Raw genomic sequence first — 19131 nt, 5'->3', positions numbered from 1 at the left:
TTTAAATCTTCGTGGCTGCATCTCCATGATATGACCCTGATCACAGAGCGCAAACAAGCTGCCCTCAGCCAGACAGGAGTCAGACATTCACGGAGGCAATGTGAAGAGATATGGAGTGTCCTCACTGCATGTCTTCATCATCCTTCTGGAATTGAGTGACTATTAGGGCCCCTGCTCCGTCTCCATGACATGAGCCTGAGCGCTGAGGGTCTGTGTGCTGCCATCAGCCACACAGGAGTCAAACGTTCACAGACGCAAGGTGAGGATGTCATAGTTGATTGCTTGTTGCCATGGAGATCTAAGCACCACATGAGTGCAGTCAATGGCACCCTGCACTTGTGGAAAACCAGAGATCCGTGCAAATCCCAGCGCTCTTGCTTCCTGGCTTTCCTGATTCCTGGTGAAATGCACAAAGTTCTGTGCCTTCATGAAGATGGCGTCCATGACCTCCTGGATACTTTTGTGTGTGGAGGCTTGGGAGATTCTGCACAGGTCACCTGTGGAGCACTGGAAGGAACCACTGGTGTAAATATTGAGCGCCGCAGTCACTTTCACGGCCACTGGCTGTGGATGCCCTCTATATCCCCATGGCGCCAAATCCTGCTGCAGGTGGTATATGTGCCTGACCAGTTCCCTGGACATGTGTAGTCTTTGGTGACACTGATTCCCAGTTATCTGCAGGGGTGACTGGCACTGTCTATAGATCCTGGGTCTAGCGAGGTGCTTATGAGTGACGGCTCACTGTGGATCTTCAGCTGCGTGTACAGCAGGCCCTGCCACCCCTTCATCTTGAGGGAGGTGCTCTCCTTTTGCCAGGCCAGGTGCCTCCGCCACTCTCTTCTTCTTCTCTGCTCCCTCTAAGACATGAGGCACACCGTTAAATCACGAGGCTCCATGATCCTGATGTTCTCCTCCTGCAGGACCAAAGACCGCATGGGTTGGTACATGTGTGCTAAGAACCTCTCTTTGTTAAATCTGAAGGCCCTTCATGCATGCTGGAGGGTGTTAGCCACCACTTGGACGGCCAGAGTTTAGCGCGCTTCAGGGTTGTCCAAATCGCTCCGTCCCACTCCACCTGACCGATTGGCGGCAGCTTCACCCACTGGCCTGCATGCTGTGCTCTCAGCTCAGGCACAGGCATTCTCCTAACCCGCACTGCAAGGCTGCTCTGTTAGCTTGAACCATGAGAGATACTGGTCCAAACCTTAATAAAGACTTTGCAAGGGGCTGTGATCACCTCCCCCAGTCACTGCATCATGGCCCCCTTTCGCAAGGGGATTCTACAACTTGCCCAGTTGCCCAATTGCTCTGCTGCCCCCTAAAACACACATTAATTTGCAGCCTGCGTCCAAGGGGTGAAAACTTCTGGAACATCTGGTGGCACTTTCACGCTTTTGCGTTGCTTGAGTGGGTAGAAAAGCTTCAGAAGCCTGACTCCAAGCCTGTCAATGGAGTTGCTGCGAAGGAATGCTCACTTTTGACAAGCTTTTCCCTCACCCCCACCACCTCCCCCTGCATGTGCTTGTGTACTGCCTTCGGCCTGTGCTGCCCCACCACCCTCACCTGCACTGGAGCCCTTGCCTCAACACTGCACTGAAAGCAAGCCTGTGCCCCCACCCTGAATGCGTGGTGCCTCTTGATGCCCAATGGGTGATGCTCATGGGCGCTGTGCAAGTTTGCGTGCACTTACCTATGATTTCCCCCTCCAAGTTCAGCTTGCCAAGTGCGCGCCTTTTAAAGGCAGTCGCGAAGCACTGAAGTAACGCGGACATGGGCAGTAAATTTGACATGGGGGAGATGATTCAGGCGTGAGGGTACAATAATGAAATGCAAATGCATTGAAATTAAGATGCCGACTTTGGATGGCAGGAAATGTGGCCCACCTTGGACGGGCAGAGTGGATGATCGCAAATTGGTTTCACAACGGCTGTCTCACCTTATTGTCCGCTCTCGGCCGCCATGATGCCTGCCGCCAACGGGACCAGGTGATTCCACCCATGTGATTGGTGGACTCACTGTGTTTACTGATGTCTGGGTGGATTTGCTGAGAAATCTGTGGGATCTGTCTTTGTCGTATTTGCTATTTATTGTACAGTGTGATATGTTCGACCACAGTTTGCCTGTTAATTCACATGTACCTCATATTAACCCTAAATGTTCGAGCATAAGGGAGATATTGTAAATTGTTTTATCTTTTTTGACCTTTTATAGTAAGTTTAGTTTTGTTCGTTTCAAAACCCATGGAATCTTATGGCTTTATTCTCTTAGCGAGTGTCTTGAATCTCAAACTTTGTCTACTTTAAACAAAAATTAGTGGTCCCTAACCAGATACTACCAAAAAATTTGGGGGTCTGGTCCAAGATCGTAACACAGCAAACTGGTGTGGTTTAATTGTCAAAGATCAATGGGTGACTAATATTGTTTTATTGTGAGGGAGTACGTCTCTTACAACACAGAAAGGTGTTATCAATATCAAGTTATAAACAGTTGTGCTAGAACTCGACCCTTTGTTTCTAAGTTGATAGGCAGATGTGATCAGCGATAGCTCATTAGTGTTTCTACTTGGAAAGCAAGCTAATGTGTCTCCCATTGTCATGGCGAAGAGGGTAGAGGAGCCCATTTTGAGATCAGGTTACAGGCTTCCCTAGAAACCCAGAGATATCACAAGAGGCAGTTGAAATTTTGGTCTGATGTGGTCTGAGTGGTGGAGAGCAAAATAAATAGGGTCAGCCAGGCCTGCACCTTAAACAGAGAAAGTGCTGATCCTATCGTTCACCACACAGAATGCGGGTGGGGGGCGGGGGGGCTTTGAAGACCGAGTTCGTGAGGAGTTAAAAAAAGGCTGGAGAGTTTGTCTAGATAGAGCCAGGGGGAAAATGTCCATGTAAACTCTCATTATGGAAGATAGTGTTTGGAATGGAAAAGAACAGAAATAAGCTGCAAATCACCTTGGATTGGTTCCAGGAGAATTGGATGTCTACTTAAGAGACCTAGTAATGTAACAAAATTGGAGTTTTCAGTTGTCACTAAAAGTAGAAAGGGGCATATTCTGTTCAATAATTTAAAGTATAAGTTGCCAACGTATTAAAAATAGCATTTAGTTAATTTTTTTCTGTTTATATTTGTTTCAGTAAACGTTTAAAAATGTGAAACCTTGTTGTGTGTCTTTCTTTCAGCTAATAACTGGAAATTCACACTTCTTTTTAAATGTTGTCGGTCTCCATGGAAATCATAACACCATCAACTCTTGTACAATGAACCTCCTATAAAATATGCATTTTAAAATATTCCATCTATTGTCTTTTACTTTTACAGCATTTTGTGGATCCGATAAAGGGAACCAACAGTAATAATCAAGGAATATGCAAAATCTTTCTTTGGCAGGCCCCAGTGGAATGATGAAAAGAGAGAAACATGTATGTATGTTCAGTATATTGACTGCCATCTTCATTTACAAAGTTAAATTTGTGAAAAGATTAAAGGAGAATACCTTCAAAACCTCTTGTATTTACAAATTATTGTGATAGGCCCCATATAAAATAACTGCTATGCTATAAATGCTGGCTTTCCTCTATTTCCAAAAGAATTTGCTCTCAAACATCAAACGTGAATGAAGTCAAATGATTTCCTCTTTTAATTTACGGACAACAACGTGTTATGCCAACTTTACATTGGGCCCTGCAACTACCAAATTTCACGCAACCAAATTTGAGAGAACCACTGAGCCATCAGATTTGTTGATTGTCAACCAGCACATCATGGGCACAGTAGAAAGGAGATTGAAAAGTTGGACAGGGCCTGAAAATGAGCTTGGTGTGAGATTCCTTTTGTGTTGGAAGCAGGCTGCACCTAAACATCATGAAAGTTGTGACCAGCTCCATTAGCACACTTCTAGACCCAATCGTGGTCCAATGCCCGATGGTCAAAGTCTCAACTTCCAGTGCAGCACAAGCAGAAACCACCCAATGTCTGGGCCTAGCAGTTGAAAATCAGACTTCTGTAATGTAAGGTCAGTTTGTTGCCATAGGCTCAGACTGCTGCCATCATGGCTACAGATAGCTGTGTTCAAAGGGGCTTGCAGAGTATCCAGCAATCCATCCTCCAGCTGAATGCTAGGGCTGCTAGGTGGCATTCTGGGGGAGAGGCCGTGGCTGCATGAAGCATGAACATCCTATCCTCGCTGATGATGAAAGTATTCATCCACCCACTCCTGTCGCTCGGGCAGAGCCCTTCCTGTTGCCTGTCAGACAGGCAGCCCAGATGGTTGCTGCCCATGTCAAGACTGCACAGTCTGAAGATGGGTTTCCAAGGGCCAGAGCTATGTGAGGTTATCCTTAAGGCCACCTGACCCCTCCACTGTAAGACATTCTACCAACTGTGCCGCAGTCACTGAAGTAACACTGCGTAGGATCATACAGAGAGCAAAAGGCACACGGAAGACAGGCATTAAGGAAATGCACAATAGTGATCAGTGGACTTTTGCGTGCAATCTTGGCATGGTTTGATCAATAAATTTGGTTTGGAATGTTTATTTTGTGCTGCCCTTGTTTTTGCATTGGGACTAAATGATGGTCAGCAGCAGAGATAAAGTGATGTGTGGGACTGATGGTGAATGGGGGACTGCCGTTACCTTTACAGGTAGCGTAATCAAATGAGTTGTTCATTGACAGCCTGGATAGAAAGGGGGCAGTGTTTATTCCCTTCTTTCTCCTCTTCTTCTCCCTCCCACAGCTCCTGAGCTGCTCGCTGTAGCGTTGGTGGCAAGAGCTACGATCTCATGATGGTGATGTTGTGGAGTATGCAACAGGTCACTCCAAATCTTCACAGCAACTAGCCAAGTACTTCAGAGCCCCTCCAGAGCAATCTAGGCTGCAGACGCATTCTTTCAGCACACCAGTGGTGCACCCTATGCTTTTGGTGTTTGTCACCGGGTCCCGATGGATTACATCCTAGGGTCTTAAAAGAGGTGACTAATGAGGTAGTTGATGTGCTGGTGTTAACTTTCCAAAATTCGCTAAATTCTGGAAAGGTTGCATCAGATTGGAAAGTAGCAAATATAACCCCTCTATTCAAGAAGGAAGGGAGGCAGAAAACAGGAAACTATAAGCCAGTTAGCTTGACATCTTCATGGGGAAGTTGTTAGAATCAATCATTAAGGAGGTTATAGCTGGAATCTTAGAAGAGTTCAAGGCAATCGGGAAGAGTCAGCATGGTTTTGTGAAAAGAAAATCATGTTTAACCAATTTATTGGAGTTTTTTGAAGGAGTAACATGCGCAGCGGATAAAGGGGAGCCTGTAGATGTACTGTACTTGGATTTCCAGAAGGCATTTGATAAGGTGCCACATCAAAAATTATTACAGAAAATAAAAGTGCTTGATGTAGGAGGCAATATATTAACATGGATAGAAGATTGGCTGGCTGGCAGAAAGCAGAGAGTATGCATAAATGGGTCTTTTTCAGGTTGGCAGGATGTGATGAGTGGAATCCCACAGGGATCTGTACTGGGGCCTCAACTTTTTATGATTTACATCAATGACTTAGATGAGTGGAGTGAAGACATTGTAGCTAAATTTGCAGATGACACAAAGATAGGTGGGAAACTATGTTGTGAAGAGGATGTGAGGAAGTTGCAGATGGATATAGATAGGCTGAGTAAGTGGGAAAAGATCTGTCAAATGGAGTTTAATGTGGGAAAATGTGAATTGTTCACTTTGGCAGGAAGAACAAAAAAGCAGAATATAAATGGAGACTGGCTTCATAATTCTGAGGTGCAGAGGGATCTAGGTGTTCTAGTACATGAGTCACAAAATGTTATTATGCAGGTACAGCAAGTAATTAAGAAGGCTAATGGAATGCTAATCTTCATTATGAGAGGGATTGAAAATAAAAGTAAGGATGTTATGTTATGCATTGGTGAGACTGCACCTCGAATACTGTATGCAGTTTTGGTCTCCTTATTTAAGGAAGGATGTAAATGCATTGGAGGCAGTTTGAAGGAGGTTTTGAAACCTGGAATGAATAGGTTGTCTTATGAGGAAAGGTTGGACAGACTGAGCTTGTTTCCACTAGAGTTTAGAAGAGTGGGGGTGATTTGATTGAAGTATACAAGATCTTGAACGGCCTTGACAAGGTGGACGTTGAAAGGATGTTTCCTCTTGTGGGTGATCAAGAACTAGGGGGCACTGTTTTAAAATTAGGGATCACCCTTTTAGGACAGAGATGAGGAGAATTTTTTTCTCTCAGAGGGCTGTGCAACTTTGGAACTCTCTGCCTTCAAAAGTGGTGGAGATGGGTCATTGAATATTTTTAAGGCAGAGGTAGATAGATTCTTGTTAGGCAAGGGAATCAAAGGTTATCGGGGTTGGATGAGAGTGTGGAATTCGAAACAGAAACAGGTCAGCCATGACCTTATTGAATGGTGGAGCAGGCTCAAGGAGCTGAATGGTCTACTCCTGTTCCTATTTCTTATGTTCTTATGAGTGAGGGTTGCTCAGTGAAGTCATTAACCATGTCATCGATGGATGGCCCTCATCCCCAAGTAGCCACCTATTGGTTTGTTGTAGTGTCTCAAAAGCAGCTGTCATAGCCACCCACCGCAGAATGAGGTAATCATATCAGCTGCCAGGATATCAGGCATTGACCTGCATGGTTCACTGTGTATGACCACACACCAGCTATGCGTTGAGGAAGTGGAGCTCCTTTCGACTGAGATTCATCTCAGACCTGACATGCGGCACCTGCAAATTTACTTGTGTGTGGACAGGTAGTGGCCCCCTGCACCTGGGGGAAGCCTGCAATTCTTTTCAAGTTGCATGCTCGCTTTGCCTGCTTCTATTTGGTAAGTTGTGAGATGTTGTAAATAGCACCCTGTTTCAGCCTGGAAGAGGTCAATGCATAAAAGTCTATCGCCATGGTCGCCTTCACAACGACAGGCAATGCCGTCCTTGTCCTGTTCCAAGGTGGCTTTTGTGCTGCAGGATGTGTCAGATTTCGGTAAGGATGTCCTTACTAAAGCACAGATGTTTGACACCTCGTTTCTTGCTGAACTTCATGTAGGGGGAGAATTGCTCCATGAGCAACCTGGCCAGATATGGCCTCTCGCTGAGAGCTCTTCAGCCTTTCCTCCTTCCCCTTCCAGCGGCTTGTCCTGCTTTGCATCGGCTCATTTACCATATCATGCAATAGTCCAAGGGGAACATTTGGGTGCAAATCTACGTTAGTACGGTGGTTAGTATGCCCACCTGTCCCAGAGAAGACTGGGGTTCAATTCCCCGATGGGGAGGCACAGTCCTTGCTCCAAACGTCTGCCGTGTAAGGAGGGCTCATGCTTTTAACAGCACTGTGGGTGTACCTACACCACATGGACTGCAGCGGTCAAAGAAGGCAGCTCGCCACCACCTTCTCAAGGGCAACTAGGGATGGGCAATAAATGCTGGCCCAGCCAGCAAAGCCCACATCCCGTGAATGAATAATAAAAAAAAATGGTTCGGGCAGAATCCTTAAAATCAAGACAAAGTTGTTCGGCACATCCCACGCCACCCGCTGTTGACTTCAGAAACCTTGAAGAACCCTAGAAACCACCAAACATTCTACAATCACAGCAATAGCCATTAAATCAATCAGCAACAACCATGAAAGTAATTGAACTTTTGAAATAGCTGTGGTGGTGAACCCTTGCTGCTACTGAATACATGTTCCTCTGTGTGTGATTGAAAGAAGGGATTAGCTGGAGCAATGAACTCTGAAATGGCAGTGCTGGTGTTAAATGAACATTTCATTCTGATTGACACCATGATCGGCCTGCTTGGCATCGTTCCAGCAGGTACTCACTGTTCACGCACTAATGCTCTCACCAAACTGGCATCCCCTTCAATTTTTCTGGGCACCCTGTCCCTTCTCCCAAAACGTCAATCACATCATTACTCTTAATGTCTGCACTTGAATTACATCCCTTAATCTCTTTATCCTCTCCTTAGCATTTACTTGCTCCACTATTGGTCAAGGCTTTGCCCTGAGGAATGAGTCAGTGAATGGCTTTCAAAGCACAGGCCTGAATTTTACCCTTGGCGGGCAGACAGGCGCGTTTGGCAAGCCCGCGACCGGTCGGGTAAAGGGCCGCCACCCACAATCGACCCCCGGCTGAGGTTTCACGCTGGCTGGCCAATTAAGGCCCGCCCAGTGTGAAACATGTCTTCTCAATGGTCAGGAAGGGGCGGGCAGGGGCCTGTCGGCCACTGGGCCCAATGGTCACCTGGCGGCCGGTTTAAAAATGGCACAGGCAGCTCCTTGATGTCTGCCAGGGAAGAACATATTTGCAGCGTTGTGAGCACCGAAGCCAAGGCCTCAAGTGCGGCTGGAGACGCCAGGTGGGAGGGCAGGTCGTGTGGGCACTCGGCACCCCCTCCCACCCCGGTTTTCGGATGAGTGCCTCGTGGTCCTCCAGGAGGAGGTGGCGGACCCTTGTCCCCAGCGATCGAAGGAGGAGGCCATTGGACCTGAAAAAAGCTTGAGGGGGGGGGTGGTGGGTGGCAGCACAGGTCAGTCGGCACAATGTTGTGCGGCGCATGTGGGTGCAGTGCCGGGAGAGGTTCAATGACCTGCTGTGCCCATGAAGGGTGAGTACCATGTTGACATGGATCAGTGTGGTGAAGTGTTAAGGGCTGGCTGTCCCCCCTGTGGAGTTCAGGGATGTTAGAGTCTGAGTGCCAACTGTCAGTGACACCGGAGCTGGCCAGGGGGGTGAGCCCTGGCTGCTTGGACTGAGTGCCTTGCGGGTTGAGGGCCACAGCTCGGATGTGCCCTGCAAGGTGTTCCTCAGCTGGGGTTGGCCAGGTTGCAATGGGGCTGCAGGTAGAGAGCGGACTAATCAATGCTCCTCTGTCCTTTCAGGAGAAGAAGAACCATAACAACATTGAAATGACAGGCAGAGGCCCCCCAAACCTCCTAATCCTGACCGGATTCGAGCAGGACGCCTTGGACTGGAGAGCGCCATGCACCTCGGTCAACCAGTTGTGAAGAGGCTGGAGTGTCAGAGGAAGGTAAGAGTGCAGTGCACAGAGGTGAGAGTTTCAGATGATGCAAACATTCATGTGTAGTCTCTTCATTGGTGGGAGCCTCAAAACCGGATTCCCCATCGATCATTGAAAGAGGAGGGCACCGAGATGCAGATCTCCATTGTCTCACCAGGGTACCCGGCATGCACAGTGACAGTGTGATGGCTTAAACTAATGACATGTCCTTGTTCTCCCTTAGATTCACCAGCACGTGCTCAATCACAGGACCCCGAAGAGCCACCCCCGGTGTCAGATGACTGTCAGGCTTCACATGCACCTGTGTCACAGCTGCTCTCTGAACCAGGCACCAGTGCAGATACCAGCACCTCAGTGGGTATTAGATCCTTGGCTAAAGTGTCGGAGCACAGTGGTGAGGGTACTTCACACTCGCTTGAGGAGCAGGTGGAGACAGAGAATGCCCAGGGCGCCGGCAGTCGGGGGACTGCGGGAGACCAGGACGATGCTGAGTCGAAGGCAGATGATGAGCCTCTGGAGTTGTCCATTAGGCGGCAGATGCTGGATGTCCAGCGAGATGTGTGGGAGGACCTGGCAGAGATCCATGAGGGTATGCATGTCAGGGTCGCTGATGAGGAGAAGTCCATGCGGAGCATGAGCACAGTGTTGACCCTCATGGTCAAGCATAATGCCTGCTCCTTTGAGAGGGCAGCGACTCTCATGGAGAGGCAGCTCCAGGAACAGAAGCAGGGGTTCCTGGGGTTGCACTTGGACCTGCAAACCCTCACACAGACAATGACCTCAGGTGGTCAGTGCCAGAGTGGGAGATGGATGAGATACCCAGTATCCCAGTTAGGTGCCCGTCCACCAATGGCGAGCAGGGAGGTCCAGAAGGACCTCGTTGGTCCACGAGCTGCTTGTCATCTCTGCAGGTTCCTCTTAGGGCGCTCTGGATGATGGCAGCAGCTCCTCCACCATTCTGCCAGTGACCGTGGCATCTAATGAGGCTGCGGTGACTGGGGAGATGCCAGCCATGGCACTGGCTGCTCCCTCCCAGGCAGGGCCAGCACAGGCTCCACTGGGCAGAGGACAACCGCCAAGGTCATCAAGACCAACAGGACAACAGAGTCAGCAGCTGTCTCCAATGCCGGTGCCAGCGAGGGGGGGTTGAGGGGGGCACCAAGACACAGCACTCGCAAACGTAATTTAAGACACCCTGAGCACAAGAGGCACTGGTCACAGGTGATCTTCTGCTCTGTAATGTTTTGTTTATGTTTACTGGCCTGGGAAGGAAGGCCCTTATGGGTCAAGGTTATGTTAATTTTTTTGGATTGTCAAAATGAGATAAATTTTGTTTTTGTTGTATTGGCCTGAGTTTGCTTCACCTTTGTAATTTTCTGGTGTAGGGTACACCAGTATGTAATGCTGGACGTGAGTGGCTGGATACTTTATTGCACAGGCATTGAGTGGACCTTGGGTTCAAATGAAGGGGTCATTTCAGACATCCGGATGGAGGTGGGACCCCTGGCATGAGGTGGAAGCAGATCTTTGGTAGCCTACCAGAAGGAGCATTGGATCAAGGAATCCCTGGTGTCTCTGCCTCCCTGGAGGTTATCAAGGTCTGCCTCCATGCCCTCAGCGTTCTCCTCACCATGCTCCTCTTCTGACTCACTACTGGATTCATCCTCTGTGGCCTGTGGAGCTGTGTCAAGATCCTCTTCCTCCAGTGGGTCCCCACTTGCCAGTGCCAGATTGTGGAGAGGGCAGCATGCAACCACTATCAGTCACACCCGCTCTGGGGGGTATTGTAGTGCTCCCCCTGAACAGTCCAGGTATCGGAAGCACATCTTCAGAAGACCTATGGTCCTCTCTATCACTGTCCTTGTGGAGGCATGACTCCTATTGTAACACTGCTCTGCCTCTGTTCTTGGGTGGCAGAGAGGCGTCTTAAGCCACCTTTTCAACAGATAGCCCTTGTCACCCAGCAGCCACCCATCCAGCCGGGCTGGAGCATTGAAGAGCCTCGGCACCTGGGAGTGTCTCAGGATGTAAGCGTAAAGGGAGCTGCCTGGGTACCTTGCACAGACTTGTAGAATCTGTATCCTGTGATCACACACTATCTGCATGTTCATGGTGTGGAATCCCTTCCTGTTGACGAAAGCACCCGGCTCACCCGCTGCTGCCTTGATAGCCACATGGGTACAGTCTATAGCACCCTGGACACAGGGGAACCCAGCAATCACTGCAAAGCCTCTGGCTTGCTCAGCCTGGCTGGCCTCGTCTGTACGAAAATGAATAAATGTCATCACCCACCTTGATACAACTTTGGACAGCTGATTGGGAGACCCACACAGATCCCCCACTTGACCCCTGGACAGAGCGGAGGCATAGAAGTTGAGGGCCACTGTGACCTTCAGAGCCACTGGCATGGGGTGTCCACCCACACAGTCGGAGCTGACCTCAGGTCCAATCATATGACAAATGGAGGTCACAGTCTCCCTGGAGAGTCGGAGCCTCCTTCGGCACTCCACCTCAGATATATTGAGGTAGCTGCATCGCCGCCTGTAAACCCTGGCAGCAGCATTGTGGTGTCTTCTGCAGCCCCTTCCACCTTAGACTACCAGCTGGCCCTAAGCCGCTTGTGCTTATGCCTCTCCTCCCACAGGTCGCTCCTCGTGGAGCTGCATTGCGACACATAGCCTCCTCTCCATTCTGCCCCTCTCTTCCTCCTCAGAGGAGGTACCACCACCAGAGACAGCAATCCCCATTGCCAGGGTTACAGAAGGCTATCTGATACCCGGAAGGGTTCACATGGTCAAATCCCACACCAATGAGTCCTGAAATGAAGCCTAGAAATGCTAAGAATGAAGCTGAGAACTGAGATGAAGCTGTCATGTTCAAATAAGCAACCAGAGGCAAACTATCTCCTAAACTCCTCACTCCTCACACTGGCAATGCTGCAGACCCTTTTTATCCTGCCCTTGGATGAGGTTTTGTAAAACGTGTGTTGGCCGCCTGCCCGTTTTGCCTGTGCGATGAGCGCAAAATTGCAAAATGGGCAACATAAAATCATTCAATTGGATTTATAATGGCCTTAAGTGGTCTCTTAATTGATGGCGGGCATGGCTCCGACACCCCTGCGTGCCTGCCAACATGAGGATTGCGCACGTGCGAGATGACGTCAGGATGCTCACCTGACGTCTTGTGCTATTTTACGCCCGATCGGGTCGGGTGTGCGCTCGCCAGCGAGGCTTAAAATACTGCCCACAATGTCCAACATATGATGTGATTCCGTGATTGGACATCATTTGCTAAATAATCCTCAATATGCAAGAATTACACTGACAAGCAACTTAAGATTGTCAGTCGGGCACATTTGGCTGTACTGGAAGCTACATACAAAGGGCCACATTCTTTGTAGACAGAAAGGACGTGTACATACTGTTTCAGTTAAACAAAGTAAGTGACAGCCATTCACTGACTCATTCCTCAGGGCAATGCCTTGACCAATCAGAGTCAAGCTGCCTGGTTTAAATTTCAAACAATGCTTGGCATTTAACAGTCAGTCACCATCAGCAGTCCATTCTTCATGGCAACGCCACTTGTCAACCAATCAGTACTTTCTTCACATACAGTATAAATTGTTATTTTCCCCTTATAATGATATTTTTGCGAGTGTCCTGATGAATGCAAGATGAAAAACCTCGACATGTCTCATTTTTCAGCAATACACAATTCAATTAATCAATTTAAATGTCTCAAGGGCAACTCGGGATGGGCAATAAATGCTGGCCCAGCCAGTGACGTCCACATCCTGTGAATGAATAACATAAAAATCATGCCACTCTTAAATACCTTTTTTTTAAACTTTATTTAATTCTTTATTTCAGTTATTGTGAAAATTCCAGTGAATCAAACATTTTCAGTTGAAAACACTCTCATTATAAACTAATAGCTTTTGTGTGACAGTAAATATAAGTGATTCTGTGGCAGACATTTTTAATGTTGGAAACACCTATTACAGTACAACCTACGGGTGTAACAGGTATTGCAGGTAATGGGCTTTTCCTTCCAAGCAAGGTTAAAGAATTTTCAGTGAAACTTATGCACCGTATGCCAAATGTAAAAACATAGGCAATTATTCACCTATGATAAAGAGATCAAATGCCAAGTGAGTTAAAAACTAGAAAGCTAAGAACAAGAAGTGCAGCAAGATGTACTGGAGATGTACCATAAATTGTAGTGGAAGAACCTCGAGGTGAACAGGCATCTAGAGGGATGTATGTGTGCATTCAAAAGGAGAAGTGATTGAGGGATGTGTCAAGGAGGTAGATAGATAGTTTGGAGAACTATCAGTAAGAGATGATCTTATTAGACCTTGTCGATTTTTCCTTCTACTGAAACAAAGCGCAGAATTTTACGCCCTGCAGGTGGTCACGCGCCTGACCTGATCAGATGTAAAATAGCGTGCGGTGACGTTGGGCGAGCGTCCCGATGTCAACACACGCTCGCGCGATATCTCAGTTGGCGGGCACGTGCGAGAATCGGCAGCACGCCCGCCGACAATGAAGAGGCCTATTAAGGCCATCAATGTATTAATTAAGAACGATTTTTCGCTGCACGTCCAACCTTATGGTTGGCGGGCAGCAGAATCGGCCAGACGGGCTTTTGGATTTTTGAGGAACCCTCATCCGCGGGCGGGATGAGGTTTCCGAGATTAATTTTAAAAAAGTATGCTTTGACAGGATTTTTACTATGTACACGTTCAGGTGAGTGAGTCCGACGCGGGGACATATTTTTCAGAATTGCATAATCTTTATTTTTGTTTTTAAAAGTCTTCAGCTCCCTAACTTCGGAGAGCTTTCACTGCGCGTTCCCCCAAGCCCGCGCTGACGTCGGTACTCTCCCTCTTCCCACTCCGCCCTGCTTTTCAGCCAGCCAGCACGAAATCATGGTCAGGGGGCTGATCATGGGTTCCCAGCCACTCCTGGGCCCGTCAGCCGCCTGACGACCTGAAAATCCACGCCCGAAATCTTATTTTCTTCATCCGTAGACCTTTTCTGTTGAAAATGGTCGGGTAGCATACAAAAGTACCATGTTACGAATCTTATGGTCGGAGCAGAAAATTGGTCTCGGAGTTGCTGAGTATAGCAATGCAAAGTCGCTGCACTAGAATGCAAGGACAAGCTTTGTTGGAGTCTGCTGGGTTAACAACTAAGTCGATGCAGATATTAACCCAGAGAAACGATGGATTTGTGCTGTGGTTTGGTCAGAATTATCCTGCCTCCAGCAAATATTGCACCTCTTTGACCAACCACACTGCGGGTGTATCTGTACATCACACAGGCTGCAGCGGTTCAAGAAGATGACTCACCACCACCTCCCGAGACGCAATGGGGGATGGGCAATAAATGCTGGCCTTGCCTGTGAATGCTTGCAGCCCGTGAATAAATTAAAGAAAAAGTAATTATATTTCCATTATACCTTCTTTGGGACTTATTACTATTAAAGCACATTTAGTACGTTTAATTGATCATGCAGGTAATATATTCACACACAGGTAGTAAATCAGTAATTTTCAAAGTGCAGGTTGAGCGAAGATAAGCAACCACAAATTTTCCATTGCCTTTTTGGCTGCAAATCAAATGCACTTAAAGCACATTCGGAGTAAATGCCGCCCTGATTAAAAGCCGTGCTGGAATTTTACCGCGCTTTGTTGTACTATGCGCTCTGGTTGTACCAGAGATATATACCACAGAAATAGGAAACTGCACTTTATCCAGCGGCTTTAATGAATCACCTGTCACAAAATAAACCGTCTGCTCCATGTTCATATTAAGGATAAAATGAAATACAGAGGAAAAAGCCAGTGTGCAGCATCCCAGAAGGTGAAAGCCCTGTGCACAGAGCCAGGTTACAGAACTGCTTCTGTATTTTTGAAATAAATGGAAGGTTGATTGCAGAACTGATTAAAAAATTCTTTTGGTAATAAGTCTTCAACAACAACAATAACAACGAGTATTTCTATGCCACTCTTCATATAAAGGAATTGTTTCAGGGCACTTAAAAAGGAAAGATAATGGTGAACACCAAGAAAAGAGGGAAAGCTTTGAAAGATTTCCCTTTATACAGCATCTTTCATGATCCCAGGACGTTCCAAAGCGATTTCAAGTCAATGCGATGCCTCTGAAGTGTAGTCACTGTTGTGATGTAGCAAAGGCAGCAGCTAAGGCCAGGCCCCACAAACAGCAATTAAATAAATGACCCCATAATCCTTGATGTTGCCCGAGGGATAAATATTGGGCAGGACATCAGGGAGAACTCCGCTGCTCTTCTGCGAAATGCTGCCACGAGATCTTTGATGTTCAGAGGGCAGACATGCCTTGGTTCAATGCCTCAACCGACGGAAGGGGAGAAAAGAATTTGGGAGGACAAGATGAAGGAACCATGATGAGAAGAGTTTTAGGAGATCTTTGAAAGCAAAGAGGGAAATGCTAAGGTGTAACAATTTTTGGAGGAATTCCAGTGACCAGTAACTCCAGTAACTGAAGGAGCAATCGTCTCTAGTGGATTGAAGAGAGCACAGGAAGAACAGGGAAGGAAATGGTGGCATAGTGGTATTGTCACTGGACTAATATTCCAGAAACTCAGGATAATGCTTTGGGGACCTGGGTTCAAATCCCACCATGACAGACAGTGAAATTTGAATTCAATAAAAATCTGGAATTAAAAGTCTGATGATGACCATGAAACCATTGCTGATTGTTGTGAAAACCCATTTGGAAATCTGCTGTCCTTGGTCTGGCCTTCATGTGGTTGACTCTTAAATGCCCTCTGAACAAGGACAATTAGGCAATAAATGCTGGCCTAGCCAGCAACACCTACATCCCAACTAAAAAATAGTAAAGCAGTATTGGAAGACAACTAATTGGAGAAGATAGAACAGAACAGTGCCAGGAAAAGGATCTTGCAATCAATGTTTGTGCAATGTTCAGGGGACAATTGGTCTCAATCCATTGCTTTATTATCTCCAATGTAGCACGTGAAGTCATAGAGCTTTCCCAGCCTGCTTCGTCATGTGGCACGAGGAAACCTAGTGAAAGTATTATTGCCAAAAGATGGCCGGTGTCATCTAAGTGATCTACTAGCCCATGTTAAAATAACATTGGGAAATAATTAACTTCTGCTGGGCATCAGTCTGTGCTGACTGATATCATCTTCAGCTTCACCATTAGACTTCCCTTCTGGTGAAATCTTATTAGAATAAACTCTGTTAAAACATTTTTTCTTTATTGTTAATTTAACTTCCATCTTACCAGCCATTTGTTTTGTTGACTGAAAATTTAAATTAAAAGCAAAGGATCTAAAGTGCCTATAACTTCCTACATTGTTGTCTGTGAGAATTCTTCACTGCGATTGGGTGCTTACCTGCATGCTGACATCGCTGCCACTGCATTGCAAGACAGCCCCTTGACTTGGCACCGATCGGAACTGCCGTAGGGAAAGGTAAAATCCACACCACGTAAATCGCTAGATCTTTGTCAACAACTTTCTACGAGGTTAGCGATTTTTGTCAGAATTATCCTGCTTGCAGGTCTTGGCAGAAGCTCTGATCAAGTCATATTGTTCTATGCTTGGACAAATTTGGAGCATCATTGGAGTAATCCACCAAAAATGTTGGCCTGGATTTTGCAGTCAGTGGCGAAGCAAGGGCAGTCATCGCTGACCTCGCGGAAAGTTGCTGACAAAGGTCTAGTGATTTGTGTGGCGCGGATTGTCCCTTTGCCTATGGCAGTTCCAATTGGTGCCATGTCTTGCCATGCAGTGGCAGTGATGTCAGCAGGCAGGTAAGCAACCAATCACACTGAAGAATTCTCACAGACAGCAAACTAGGAAGTTATAGGCACTTAAGATTCTTTGCTTTTAAATTAAATTTTCAGTCAACAAAAGTAAATGGTTAGTAAGATGGAAGCTAAATTAAAGATAAAGAAAAAAACGTTTTGTTTTTAATTATTGAAAATCTCCATCTTAATGCAGAAAATTGACATTCCACAAATATGAAATTAGCTTTTAAGAGCCAGTGAGGGTGTTCACTAGTAATTACAAGTTAGTACACCGTTAAAAATACACTTATACCGCATTGAATAAGGTGCAACATTTTCAAGGGGTTTTGCAGTGAGACTAACAGGGTGAGAAGAGTGGAAGCCTTCATTAATGCAACTGATTTCAATTGATTATTGTCTAGTGGTGCCTCAACAGTACACCCTCTGGAGAAGCATAGAATCACTGAAAGCAACTTCTGTATTTCCACGTTATTCTGTGCATGTGTGGACTCCAGATACTGTCAGTTTCAGTGGAGTAATGATAGTGAATGCTGTGTCATTACCATGACAAAACCCAGGCATTTCTTTTACCAAAATAAAAAATTTCTATATGTATCCACTATCCTTCTTATTTTGTGCGTGTTTAATATCTTTTCAATTCAAAACCTACAAAGTCTTTCAAGTTAAAAATAATTAGAATTGACCTACCTCGCTCTGTCCATTTCACTCACAGCTCCTGTAGTTGGTATGTGCAAAATACTGATTTGATATTTATAATGACACAGCTGATGGTAAAGGCTTGAGTTGTTCAAATCCCAGAGGGACATTTGAAACAACTGTCATAATCCATTTTTTCAATTTGTATGTTTCGAGATGCAGGCTTTGAATGAAGTAGTAATAAGACCATCGAGTCTCAGGAGGCTTTTTATAAAACTAAATTAAACTTTTATTAATACAAGAAAGATTGTAAGCACATACGTAAGTCTACAAAATTACTATTATAATAACTACAAAAATCCCCTAATTAATCCTACTCTCAGCTACACCTTCATTAAGACAACAAAGAACACATATTTTACAGAGCCCTGGCAAAGCGCAACCTGGACATTCGCATTCAAAATTAGTTTCTTTCAGCTCTGGGTCCTTGCAGACAGACTTGAGGCTTACAGACTGGAAGCTTTAGATCTTGGAATCCCTCCTCCTTTTACCAATAGCCTTCTCTTCCTTTATACATATTTTCCTTTTTGAATGCAAATTCTCATTGTCACTAGAGTTTTTTTTAGCTTTAAATCTTCTAACAATAAAACCCTTTCATAATACCCACTTTACTAGTAAGCTTTTAAAACAAAATAACCACATTGTTTTTGAGCTTCACCTAGTTAGGTGTAATATTTCACCCGCTCTTTTGAATGGTCTATTTAAAAATGCAAATTGCCCCCTTTACGCCTCACCTTCCATTTCCCTATGTTTATCTAATTACCATTTCAAACCTACTTCTCTTCTATACTTCAAAGCCTCTAGACCAGCTGGCTTTAATCCAATTAAGACACACGCACATAGACACAGACACCACTAAACTCTATTTTAAAATAATTTCCAACAACATTATGGACAATATTATATCTTCTTGACATATTTCAGACATGAAATGATCCTGTTGCCTGCAAGAAATGTTGTCCTGATGCAGTGAAGTTATTACAATTACAGTGCTATCAATTTTTATGAAGCTGTGTGAGATGATTAACTGCAAGTTATGGAGTACCTTTCAAAAGGAAATTATCGTGTACCTTTATCGAATGCTGATTCAGCTTCAACTGGAGAATAGTGTCCCATTCTGAGCACCAGGCATTAGAAGGATGAAAAGGCATGAGAGAGGTACAGAAAAGATTCACAAGAATGGTTCTAGGGATGAGAGACTTGGATGGATTGGGGAAACTGGGACTGCTCTCCTTAGAACAGAAAAGGTTAAAAGGATCCTTTGATAGCGTTGTTCAAAATCTTGAGGGGTCAGGGCAGAGTAGATAGGGAAAGACTGTTCCCATTTGTGGAAGGATTGAGAACCAGAGCAGACCGATTTAAGGTGAATGGCAAAAGCCGTCATAAGGAAAAACATTTTTAGGCAGAGAGGATCTGGAATGCGTTGCCTGAGATTGCGGTGGAGGAAGGTTCAATCATGGCTTTCAAAAGAGAATAGGACAAGTTGCTCTTGCAGAGGGACAGCACAAACACAACAGGCCAAATTACCTCCTTCTGGGTTGTAACCATTCTGTGATCCTATTAATCTAAGTTGGCACCCTGC

This window comes from Cetorhinus maximus, chromosome 15 (genome assembly GCF_964194155.1).
Source record: "Cetorhinus maximus chromosome 15, sCetMax3.hap1.1, whole genome shotgun sequence".
Taxonomy (NCBI): Eukaryota; Metazoa; Chordata; class Chondrichthyes; order Lamniformes; family Cetorhinidae; genus Cetorhinus; species Cetorhinus maximus.
Note: the sequence above shows the minus strand (reverse complement) of the source record.